Genomic DNA, 13,078 nt, shown 5'->3' on the forward strand with positions numbered 1-13,078 from the left:
TCGTCAATAATTATATATTACTCACAATGAGAATTACTGAGATCATACCATAGATAATTTGAGGGGACCCATGCATGGGGTAAAGTGCTTAGGAGCTGCATCCATCCATTAGTAGTATAGGGGGCAGTCCTGGGGTAAATTCTCAATTTCCCATCCAGAGATCTAAGTTGTGCATGAAAATGAAATAAAATGTATTTTATGTGGATGGGGAGTCTGTTCCACAGCAGTAGTATCCTCTGCAAAATATACCTGTCCCTACAAATCATTCTGCTGATGTTGCAGATGAGGTTAAATCCCTAGACTAAGTATTTCTGATGCCATGTGGCTTGCTGATGTGCAGTAAATCCATCATTATTGGTTCAAGGGATGCCTTGTATGCCAGACACATGTCACCTCTTAGCAGTCTGTGGGATACTGAGTATAGTGACAGGACTTTGAGTCAGTCAATGTAGGACATGTAATTTAGGCCTTGTATCTTTTTAGTAAGGTGTCTGTGTGGGTGTTCAGTTGTTGCATGTGTCTGGACAGATATATGCCAAAGGGGGCAATATAGTCAATGATTGGCCTAATGAGGGCTGAGTAAAGAGGGACAATGACATCCCTAGATCTAGGCAAAAAATCCACTTTCTTAAAACAGTAGATACATGTTGGTCAAAAGTTATACAAAAGATATACTTACCTAGCAGGAGGAATACCATGATCAAGAAGGTGGTTTCCCCAGGGTGAGGTTCTTCCATTCCACACTTCAGTTAGGTTGAACTCTGTGATTTCCCCAAATGTGAGAAACTCAACTGCATAATTTATGGTAATGGAGGACTGCATTTTTTTTGAGTGGTGCAGCAATTAGTGTTGTCGCCTCACAACAAGAGGTTCTCCAGTTTGATTCTCAATCGGAGTGCCTTCTGTGTGGAGTCTGCATGTCCTCCCTGTGTTCACATGAATTTCCTCTTGGTGCTCTAGTTTCCTCCCACATTCCAAAGACATGTGTCTGGAGTGTTTCTCCCCAGGCCTCAGCTGAAAATGGGCTCTGTCACAGTTGGACTTTCCCAGTAAACAAATGTTAACAGAATAAAAACATAAAAACAAAAAAGTCAGTTCACTGTTCATATAAGTTCCCAAATCTAGGTTAACTCTTAGGGACATATTGTCATGTGGTGGTTCCCTGAGGTAGATGACTTCCCAAAGCATACAATAATGCATTTTTTGGTCTCTTTGAGGAGGTAACCTCCCCAGTTTTGATTATAGTAGTCATCAAACCCTGAATAACTGTCTTTGAAACCCAGAAACCCTTTAATGCCAGCATAATGAGTGATGTCTGCTCCTCCCATCTCCTTACTACACCTTCTATCTTTTCCCCATTAATAAAAAAAAAAAAAACTTCTCCAGTCAAACAACTGCCATCAATGCATTTAAAGTAAAATGTGACATCCTAAAAAAAGATGACAGGTACATTGCCATCTATTTTAAATCAAGCACGTATTATATTCCTGGAGTACTGTGTTGACAGTCCTCACTGCATTTTGCATGAAAGGGATTTTGAAAAAAATATAAAATGGATGTCTTTAAACTTATATTTATTGTATTTCTACTCCATAATTTTTAATACCATAACCGACTCACAGATCACTTACCAAACCTTAAATGACCTTTAATACCTGGAGTAAACCCTTACTAATGTCATGCAAGTGGCTCTGTCTCTGATCATGTCCATAAAAGGCCTAGCCCCTTATGTCTTTTCCCCTCAGAAGTAACTTCCGATGGATTCACCCATCTGCCATCTTCTGATAACATTAAATACAGATTGACTTCTTAAACACATATATTAAATGTCACTGCATCCTCTCATCCGATGTCATCTGGTACCATACATGCTTATGAATATTTCCAATACCAAATATGTACATTTTACACTATTTTGAGTTAGCATATTGCCAAAGGAGAAAGAGCATCTGTCAGTAGTATCACCCATGCACATACACCAATCTTTATGCTGTTTATAATATCCTTTAAGGCTGAGAATTACTTTTAACTTTTGACAGAAAACATTTTATCATACACAACTGGATTTTTTTAATAAGATCCAAAACAGGTAATAAAAAAGAGATTCCTGTCAGAGAAAATGCTTTAGATCTGTATGTTGTCAACAGTACCAACTAGGGAGATATATCACATGCGAAGGCTGTTGCCCTTACACGGCCATTAAAATGTAGAAATTCTAGTAGAACAACCTGCTTATCATATGACTGATTCTTTGTTACTAAACAACATCCTTATTTTTAGAATTAGTTTCAGCCATAACACCATAACAGAAACATCAAAGTATCTGCAAATAAACCATTTTAAAGTTATATTATTAATCTATAAAATAATGCTTGTGTTAAAGATTTTTAGATGTTCTGTCTAGCACTGCATCAAATGCTACTGCTGTAAAGAAACCAGTAACAACAGTTGCATAGCTCAAATAAAATGGCTGTTAAGAAACATAATTTTTCACCCAAGAGGAGAGGTGCACATTTAAACTGGATGCCTCTTTTTTTCTGTTGTAGCCATAAAGTGATGTCTTTTATTAAACATTGTTTATGTTCATATTTAAACCAAGTAATGCTTTCTACAGCCTTTCATTTTCGATGACATCTAAGAGGAAATTTGCTAGGTATAATAATTCTTAGCACAAGACATTTTAATTACTCTAGCTTCAAATTTGCTAACCTATTCATTTTACAATGCAGATCAAATTGCTAAATGCTCTTGGTCGGGAGGTATTTATAATCCTAAAGTTCGCACTTTTGGGGTGGTTATTCACAAAGAGTGCCAGTAAGCCTATATGTAAATACAGTAATCGCAGGTTATTTGTGATGATTATATGAAGGCAAAAGCTTCAACAAACACCCAGTTTCATGAAATGCATAAAGTTGATGACATCAGTCTTTAAGTATGCGCAGAATACGACATGGGGAACAGAAATGCTTGTATAATTTCAGAAGTATTCGGGTATTATGGATGAAAGCAGTTATGCAGAAGCATGTTAGAAGTACTGACTTATATTTAAGGCAAGCTGTGTTCCATGCAGCTATTTATATTAATGATACAAAAAATGTTGTAGATACCTCACCAAAGGTCTACAAATCGCAACACACAGTCCAAATAGAAAAAAATTGCTGCAGAACACCACTATGTTTAAAGGTTTAATAAAATTGATGTCAACTAACAACACAGCATGAATAAAACACAAGTGGACAATTTTACTTGTGTTTTATTCATGCTGTGTTGTTGGTCGACATCAGTTTTATTAAACCTTTAAACATAGTGGTGTTCTGCAGCCATTTATATTACCTTTTCAAAAATGTAAAGGGGTTTTATGTGTTTTCTATAGGGGTGTTCTTATATGGACATCCTTTCTGGTTCTTTAAAAGAGTGGAAAGGGAAAGACAGGAAAGTTGGAAAAATGGGAGATATAACAAAGAAGGACAGATAAATGGAACACATAACGAGGGTTGTGTGGAAGGTATAGAGGGAAGGGTTCTATGTTTTTGTTGGAGGATAGACCCCCTCCTATTTTTCTATTTTTTTATATGTAAGAGTGTATTTGGGGTAAGAAGCAATTAGAGGGTCTAGGAGGGAGGACTGAGGAGAGAGTAAGTTAAAGAGGAGTTTCTGCCAGAAACACCCCAGTCCATAGGACCTCAGCTGTTTCCACAGCCTGATGATGGTACAGTGAAGGATCCCCAATGTTGAGGGGTGGAGGCCTGTGGTCATAACCAACTGAAGCAGCAATTCTTGCACCCACAGATGAGTATCCTGGACTGGCTAAAGATGCCTCTCCACTACATAGTCCACCATATCCTCAACCAAGTCCCATAGCTCACTGTCTCCATGGCTTGCCAGCCTGCACCATGCCAGGGTATCTGCGGGTCATTGCCACAGCTGCAACCCTCTGAGGGAATCCCTGGATGGTAAGAGGGTGGATGTTCCCTGACCTGGCAGGAAAGTGGTTGGGGTGCTCCTGGGATTTCTGGACCTGTGGCAAAAAGAACATAAATGGAAGAGAAAGGAGAAAAAAGACAAAGTAATGCATAATTAAAACAATAAAGATAGACAGAGTAGAAAGACAAAGAAGAAAAGGAGGCACTAAATTAACTCATAATGTTTTACATCAGTACATGCTTTATTCATAGTGATCTCTTTAAATCATTATTCAGAAAATATTCTTAGAAAAGGTACTGGAAATGTGTGAACAATTAGGAGAAGACTATGAAGTGGTGAGTTTTACATTTGCAGTCTAACAATAATAAGGAGATAAGCAGATGTAACATATGAAATAGTTAAGACGTTTGCCATATCTTGTTGATACTGGTTATGCAGTTGTGTACTGGAAACACATTACCTCTTCTTTTATATTTCTGTATGAATTACTTCTTGATTTGTACTTATGAAATAAAAAGAAGAAAATCAGTTATTATTAATTTTATTTCACTGGGGGAATGATACTTTTTTATTTCAGAATGATGTTTACATACTCTTAAGCAATGTCTGTAACCCATTTCAGGTGTCTTTGCTCTTAGGAGTAATTGTAGGCAATTTCTTCTTCAGTTACATAAAGAAGGTGTAGGAAATAGTTGCTTACCTATCACAGATGTGTGTTCAAATCTCTCTTACATGCTTACATTTATTAATCAGCAGAACAAAGAATTAATTGTTATAGATGTACTGAATCTGTGAGCTATATGGTTATATTTTAATCAGTAAAGCACAGAATGTCTGTATACGTTTGTACTGAATCTGTCTCCCTGATATGCTTACATTTATTAAGCAGCAAAGCACAGAATTTCATAATGTATTTCTACAGAATCCGTCTGTAGTAGTAAATATTTCTTCTTTAATACAGTTTGAAATAGAGTGATATTGTGACGTCCATCAAATTGCAACATTTTCTTGCTTTGTACAGCTTGTCTGCTTTGAGAAATGGGTACTTTCATCAAACTTTGCATATACTTCTAATGAACATATTGCTTTGCATTATGCCTTGTATACCTTACTTGCATTTTTAAGTCAGATCACATAAAGTTGAAGCAATCAACATACTTTTAAATTATGAAAGTAAGAAATTGAATAGTGCATTTTCTCACTAACCTCTCTGATGGTCATTCATTTTCTACTTTAAGCCCTACCACCTTTCTGCCTAGGGTTGATGGCTAAACAAGGTCAGACATCTTGCTTGTACAGTTACTATTTTGCAAACAAAAGTTTTTATGTGGCCTACATGAAACAAACTTTTTAAAGCTATCAGCCTATAATACAAATAATCAATAAGCCGATAAGTACATTAATAGAAATTATGTGGCAATACAAATATTTTCATATTGTTTGCATATAAATACACACACATATATATATATATATATATATATATATATATATATATATATATATATATATATATATATATATATATATATATATATATATATAGTCTATATTAGATAAACGAAAGTTTATCTTACCTAACGCTGACATTATCAAAAATCCCGGAACTCGAAACTGCAATTGTGGGGGTCTGTGCCCCCTACACCCCCCGCTAAATATATATTCCAACTCCGAGATTGCACTACAGTGAGGAAAGGGCAAATATTCCCATCTTCACTGTACTGCAATCTCACAATTCTGGTTTCGGGTTCCGGGATTTTCGCTCATGTTAGCGTTCGGTAAGATAAGCTTTTGTTTATCTAATATAGATCCTCTATATATATATATATATATATATACATATATATATGTATGTATAAATCCATAAAATCACTTCACTTCGTGTAGTAGCTCTGGAATATTTTAATCCAGCAGTAAAAAATGTCCACCAAGACAACAGTATAAGAAAACTTGAAATAAATTTGAAATAAAATGGAACATACATATATGTATACATACGGATACTAGACAATCTCAAAGTACTGAAATATCAAATTTCAGTACTTCGAGACTGAATAGTCGAACCTGCACTATGTTGAATGCGGAAATTTCAAATTCGCTATTGTGGTGAGGCGTTCGTGATGTGTGGTGCGGTTTGTAGATTTATCTGGGGTTTCAGGTAAGTGGTGTTTGTGTAAGGGTATTTGGTAGGGATTTTAGTGTGTGTGTGTGTGTGTGTGTGTGTGTGTGTGTGTGTGTGTGTGTGTGTGTGTGTGTGTGTGTGTGTGTGTGTGTGTGTAGTCATGTTTTTTGTGTATTTGTGTGCTTAGTGTGACCTCGGAGTTAGAATATGTAAGTAGGGGGATGCGAGGGCACAGGTGGGCTTGCCCCCATGCTTTTAGGCAGGGTAGGTGCGTTTGTGTGTTATGTTGTGTTTGTTTGTGTTGCTTTGTTTGTTTTAGTGTAGTTATTAAGTGTATGTATGTGTGTTTATGTGCTGGTGTGTGTGTGTGTGTGTGTGTGTGTGTGTGTGTGTGTGTGTGTGTGTGTGTGTGTGTGTGTGTGTGTGTATGCTCGTGATTGTGCTATTCGCAGTTTTGGGTGTTTGGTTATGTGGGTTTCGACTATTCAGTCTTGAAATAATGAAAGTCGACATTTCAGTATTTTGAGATTGTCTAGTGAATCCATACATACACACAAATGCATGTGCTACTTCTATGGATATGTATACTTCTACACATTTAAACTTTTAAATGTGTATACTTATACATATTTTTACTCGTAGACACATAAATGTACAAGTGTATTTATACTGCAAGCAGGAAGAATCTGCAGGTTTTATTCCATGTGTTCTGAAGTCTTCATGTATTCTGTAGTAAGTAAAGGTTAGAAATGTAAGTCCATATTCCAGCTTAGGAAGTAGAACATTTTGGGCTAGGGAGAAGCAGGGGAGAGTAGAAGAGACATTCTATAACAGTGCTTAAGATGAGAGAACACTATAGTTGCGACTTTGTCTATATGGGTTGAAAATGTTAATGAGGGACAAAGGTTCAGTCCTAGGTATTTGTATTCATAAACAGGGGGAATAGTATTGTCATAGTTATGTGTGATGTTAATAAGAGGTACATGTGGAAGCATTTTGAGGGACTGAGATTAGCATAAGACTTGTTTTCTTGTGGATAAGTAAAAGATGACTGGATTCAGTCCAACTGTGTACCTTTGATAAGGATTATTATAGATTATTCTGAAGATCACAGTGATATTTAGTGGGTTGCAAGAGTAAGTGGTCATCTATCTAAAGTTTGATGTCCAGAGATGAGTGGTCATCTGTGAAACCATTAATAAATAAAGAAAATAGCCCTGAACCTTGATATAACTCCACAGAATGATAACAGGTTATTAGTTTGGACCTTGAATATTCTATTCTTAAGGTAACTCTGGAACTGCTTGGCAGATTTTTTCAGCTTCGCAAATAGAATGTTGTGGTTAATTGTTCTGAATTCTATAGTTGTATTTACAAATATTCAAACAATGACAGGACCATCACTGATGCTACAGTAGATGGAACCAATTGCAAAGATTAAGGCTGTGCTGGTAGTCATTTCTAAAATCATGTTGATTATCCTAAAGCACTCCAAAACTATTTAACCGTTTAACCATTTGTTTGTAAATGATTTTTCCAAATACTTTTGCAAGTGGGTAGACAGTAGAGCTGGGCCTAAAGTCTATAAGTGGGGTTCAGGCACCTAGGCAGCAAGACATGTCCCTGTTGTACATTTGGCTAGGGACACATGGCTGCACACACTGCCATACTCACAGCTTTAATAACCAAATGCATGGTGGCAGAAGAAGTAATGAGTGCTGTGCTCAGTATACAGTACATGCTTATGTAACTACAACACGGAGAAGTGTGCTACAACATGGAGGAAATCCAGCAGGCTACTGTAGTCACATTTATGCTCCAGTATGCATTTTAGGTAATGTTCCCTACACACTGTGAAGGGGATAGTGGTCCACACACACCAATTATAAAGGCACTGCCCATTGTGCACTGCATTTTTACTGCCACTGACATACCCTCTGGCCAGTCTGCTGCTGATGCCTGCCATATTGCCTGCTGTCTCACATTCCCTTGGGGGCCATGGACATTGTTTTCCCCCTGTGCATTTGGTTATTTAAGTTGTGAGCATGGCAACACATTCTTCTCTTTGCCCACAGGGAATTTGCAAACAGACATATTTCTCTGCAGCTGAATGTCATTTCAGCCATGTATCCCCAGTCAAATGTACCACAGGGAAATGTCTCACTACCTAGGCACCTGAACCCCTAATGAGCATTTCAGGAGAAGCCATCTGAGTATCTAAATTCCTACGGAATGCACTGATGCCCCAAGGCCAGGTGGTCAGGCATTTTTTTATTTATATTTAGTTATTGGAGTATATCATTCCAAGAAAATAACTGGTAAAATTGCAGATCATCATTACATATCTTTGTTAATATTTACACGGTATGATATCCAATGTTGGTTGTCAATATTTTACAAATTAAGAGTACTCAAGCCAATTAAATTTGCATTAACAATTCATTGTTTAGGATCTAAATTGTAGAATGAAAGAATGCACAAATTGATCAAAACAGAAAAACAGAATGTATATTATTGGAGCTTCTATCTGTATATCTAATAGATTTCCTTTATGGTTCAGGTATTAATAAAGTAAAGAAATCTGTCACAACAGGTGAAACTGTAGGTAGTCAGGCATTTGGCAAAACAAAGATGGAACCAGCTGGTGACTGCTAAGCATAGTGGTTAGAATAGTACCAAGAAATCCAGCACCAGACCTAATGTTTGATGCTTGATAGGCAGATGTCAGAATTATCAGCACTAAGAGGGCCAATATCAGCAGGTCCATTTTCTGCTACAATGCCTGAACCTATAATAGGGAGCCAACACTAAAAGCCAAGTACCGGAAGAGGTAACATTAGTGGTTGTACCAGAGGAGAGATGATACCTATATCAATGATATGGTCCTAAAAGGTAAAGCCTAGGAAAGCTCAGTTCTTAGAGATCAAGATCTGGCTGAGGGTGCACACCGCACATTAGTAATATCTGTCACCAGGTGACCATAAACTTAACAAACGGAACAGGAGTCCATAAGAGACAATGTAAGCATATTGGTGAGATAACCATGGATCTGTGGCCTCAACAGCTCTAGACTTTAACTCATTCAATTCTGAATAGCAGGGGAATAATTAAACCACTTGATTCCTCAAAGGTTTTCTCTAAAATCCTCTGCTGAGAACATACTTCATAATATTTGCAATATCTCATAAACAGTGTGCATTAAACAAGTGAAAGCTTTCAGCAGACAGTGGGCTACAAACTAGTGTTAGTATCAGATGTCCATCCATAGATGATTTTATATTGTAGACCTATGAAAGAAAAATGGTATGTTTTTTGTCAAAAATTACTAGGGTATGGTCAAACAAAGGGTTATTTCTCTGTAAGAATGCAAGATAGATCCAAGAAATCATTTGGAGAATTGTTCGGCTATTCAAGAGATTTTCAGTGATGTATAACAGGAGATGGTAGCATACTTCTGGTTTGTGATATTGCAAAGCCTTTAACTATCATGTCCCTACAGTAGTGAGGAAATCATTCTGTGATGTACAACTTATAAACAAAGGTATAGCATCTAAGTCCAAGGAGGTCATTGTTCCTCTATATTCAGCATTCATCAGACCTGTCATTTTGTACAATGTCCCCTTTGCTATGTACCTAACCAGGCACATCCAACAATTGGAAAGTCTGCAGTGGTTCCTCACTAAAAGAATACAGGGTGTAAGTAACATGTCTCTTGTAGGGACCTCCTGCATATTCACAAAAAAAGAAATAGTACCAGAATTAGCCATTCCAAAACTTAGACCTTGCCTGTGATATAAATAGGACCTGTTGGAGAAGCAGGAACATATCTCAGAGATTACTTCTCTGGAACAGACTTCCCATCCATGTGAAGGACAGTTGCTCCCTAACCCAATTCTAGTGTGACTTGGACAACTGGATGGGGAACAGGAAATCCATCCCTAGTTTGGCACATATGTCTCTAATGGACACAGGCAGCCTGTAAATAGTTCATCTCTCAGGCTCCTGCTTGAGAATGTTTCATCTCCCAAGCCCCTGCTTACACTTATCAAGGGTAGCAGGCAGATTTAGGATGCATGGCTAGAGGCTTAAAAAGGCCCTAGAGGTCATTAGCCTAGTATACATCTATTAACCTATGAACCTATGAATTATGCATCAATATTTTCACAATCTTTCAAAACAATATTGTTAGGCAGCATGTGTCACTGGCAACACTGCATGCTTAATGTTCACCTGTACATCACACAGCCTTTATGAAAGTAATGTACCTATGAAATAATTCTAATAGTTCTAACTTCTTTCTCAAACAGTTTTATCTCATAATGTCGTTATATTACCCACAATGTTTTAATTTCACTTTCTTACTAACATCCGCTGCTTACATACATCTCCAACAAAACCTTATCACTGCATTCTTGTATTATTTAATATAAACATGGAAATATGCTATAGTTGTCAGAACTTTTTACAAACACTCCTTAGCAACTCCACTTCTGTACATCCCATGTTGAGTGTTTCACTATGCATGTTTGGCAAATCATGTCAGCTTCTAGATGTCACCTTGCAGCCTTCATTTTGAGGAATTAGCTGTACCAGAACTTTGGATATTAGACTTGCAGGAGTACAGTGAAATCGCCTGTAAATACATGTATACTCATAAGATACACAGGAACTCCAATTTCTTGATAACTATACTCTTCTATGAATCAGTAAGTCAATGCCAAAAGGAGAAAAATGGATAGAAGAAAATTAACATAGCTAATGGCTAATGGCTGACCAGGAGTAGTGACAGCCCAAGGCTCAGTCTTGGGCATTCCCTTTGGTTACTTTGTTTAAAATCAGTTAACTTTGCTTGTATTTAAGCATTGTTTTTGCACAGGTTTGCCCTCAGTTTACTGGAGCTGCTCAGAGATTGCACTGCTGCCCTGCGAGCAACTCAGTTGTGCACTGTGAAGCACTGATACGGTTTTCTACCCCTAGCCCTGCAAAGAATAGCCACTTTTTGTTAATGTTACAGCAAAATCTGGTCCATCAAGCCCACTCCCCACTAGTTACTACAGTATATACCTGCCATAATGGATGAACAGTTTCCCACCATTTCTCCAGCCAGCCTGATTGACATGGGCATCCTGAGGCAATGTAGCAATTGCCACATTTGTATTGGCAACCAATTACTCCTAAAACAAACAAATACAACATGTGAGAGATGTATCTATACTATGAATTTGGAATCAATTCACTGACATAACAACACACCAGATATCAAACAGGTTGTCAGCACACATACTTCACCTCTTGCACATAACAAGTTTACAGCACATAAACCCACATATGCTGAGGTACTTACTAGAAGAATATCTAAAGATCAGAGACCTCCCAAGATCAAACCTACTGCACACACTGCATACCCAACAGAATCCACTACACATAATAATACACACAACAGTGTCTCAGAAAATGAGTCCCTAAGGCAAAATACCTCAAAACCAACTATCTTGGTCATGGGTGACTCCATAGTGAGACACACAGATGTCCCCCTCACCAGGCTGGACAAGGAGAAGGTCATAGTCAGCTGCCTGTCAGGTGCCAGGAATCATCAGATCATGCATGCAGTCAAGTTTCTCAACAACAAGTACTGTTATGACTCCGTCATACTCCATGTTGCAGTGAATGACTTGAGACACACCTCAATGGACTATATGAAGAGAGACATGACTGTGCTCTCAGGTTATGTGTCCCAAGGATGTATGTCCCTAGCCCTAAGCAGCATTCTACCTTCATCTAGATGATGCCTCAATATAAACAAAAAATGATTGACTTCAAAAATTGGCTTAGCTTCTGGTGTCAGTCCAGGAGGATCCAGTATCTGTCAGCCTGGGAAGATATAGTCAACAGACCTCACTGCTTTACCAGAGATAGTCTTCACCTGTCGCCTCTTGGCTTTCAATTACTGGCAAAGGTGCTTGCCTCCCCATAATGTATTTTTTAGGGAATGTCATAACAACAAAATTCCCAATGTAAAAAAATCCACTAGAGACAAACTGAAGGTTATGCTGCTTAATGCTAAGAGTCTAAATCGGAAACTGCACTCGCTGGAAACATTCCTTACCTTGGAAGATGCCGATGTCTGTGCAGTTACAGAGAGACATGGTTCAAGGCCACAGAAAGTACCCCGGCCATGCAAGGCTACAATGCCTTCCACACATTCAGACCTCAAAATGAGCATGAAAGAACCAAAGGCAGAGATGTATCAATCTTCATTAAATACAAATACACCTCAATACGTGTCAAACAGTACAACTCCCTAAAGCTACTCCAAGTCCAACTAACTGTAGGTAAAACCTCCTTCCATATCATTGTTAGCTATAGGATCCCCACCATGAACTACGAGAACCACTCTGCCTATCTGGACCTACTTGAGTCACTCACTATACAGCCAAACACCATGGCCATGAGTGATTTCAGCTATCCTTCCATCGATGAGTCATATACGAGCACAAACACACTCGTCTTAAGGTTCCTGGATTTTGATAATAAAATGCTCTGAAAAAGATTGTCTGCACTCACACAAGGAGCTCAAATGTCCTAGACTTAGTACTCACAGCACAGGAGGTCTCTGCACTATCCCCTGTGTGTTGCCCTCCCTGGTAAGGTCTGATCTTAAATCAGTCTTGTTCGAAGTAACAATCATACCTGACCCTCCCTTCAAGAGCAAAAAGGATGAAAAATTTCTCCAAATCAAACTATAGCCTCCAAAGTGATGACATAAATAATTTCAAACCCCCTGCTACCACTGTCAACAATGACTCCTATACAGAGGTGTACACAAATGCCCTATATAAACACCTATACAAACATATAGACTCATCTGTACCTGAATGGAAAAAACAAGGTCCTCACAAAAATCAAGCCACTCTGGTGGACATCAAGTATAAATAGGTTATACAACAACAAGAAGAAACTATTTTCTAAAAACAATAGGGAACTGACTCAGCAGAGGAAGGACACCCTTTACAGCTTTAACAATCAAATTAT

General features: G+C 37.9%; 1 non-coding gene across 1 annotated transcript; it reads left to right on the forward strand.

Moving 5' to 3' along the window:
- Window positions 1-671: 671 nt before the first annotated feature.
- LOC122803673 lies at window positions 672-829 on the forward strand. The gene has a single exon (XR_006365136.1). It is a non-coding gene; the product is annotated as a U1 spliceosomal RNA (small nuclear RNA).
- Window positions 830-13,078: the final 12,249 nt, after the last annotated feature.

The sequence above is a fragment of the Protopterus annectens genome, chromosome 5.part1 (genome assembly GCF_019279795.1).
Source record: "Protopterus annectens isolate FY-2018-M chromosome 5.part1, PAN1.0, whole genome shotgun sequence".
Lineage (NCBI taxonomy): Eukaryota > Metazoa > Chordata > Ceratodontiformes > Protopteridae > Protopterus > Protopterus annectens.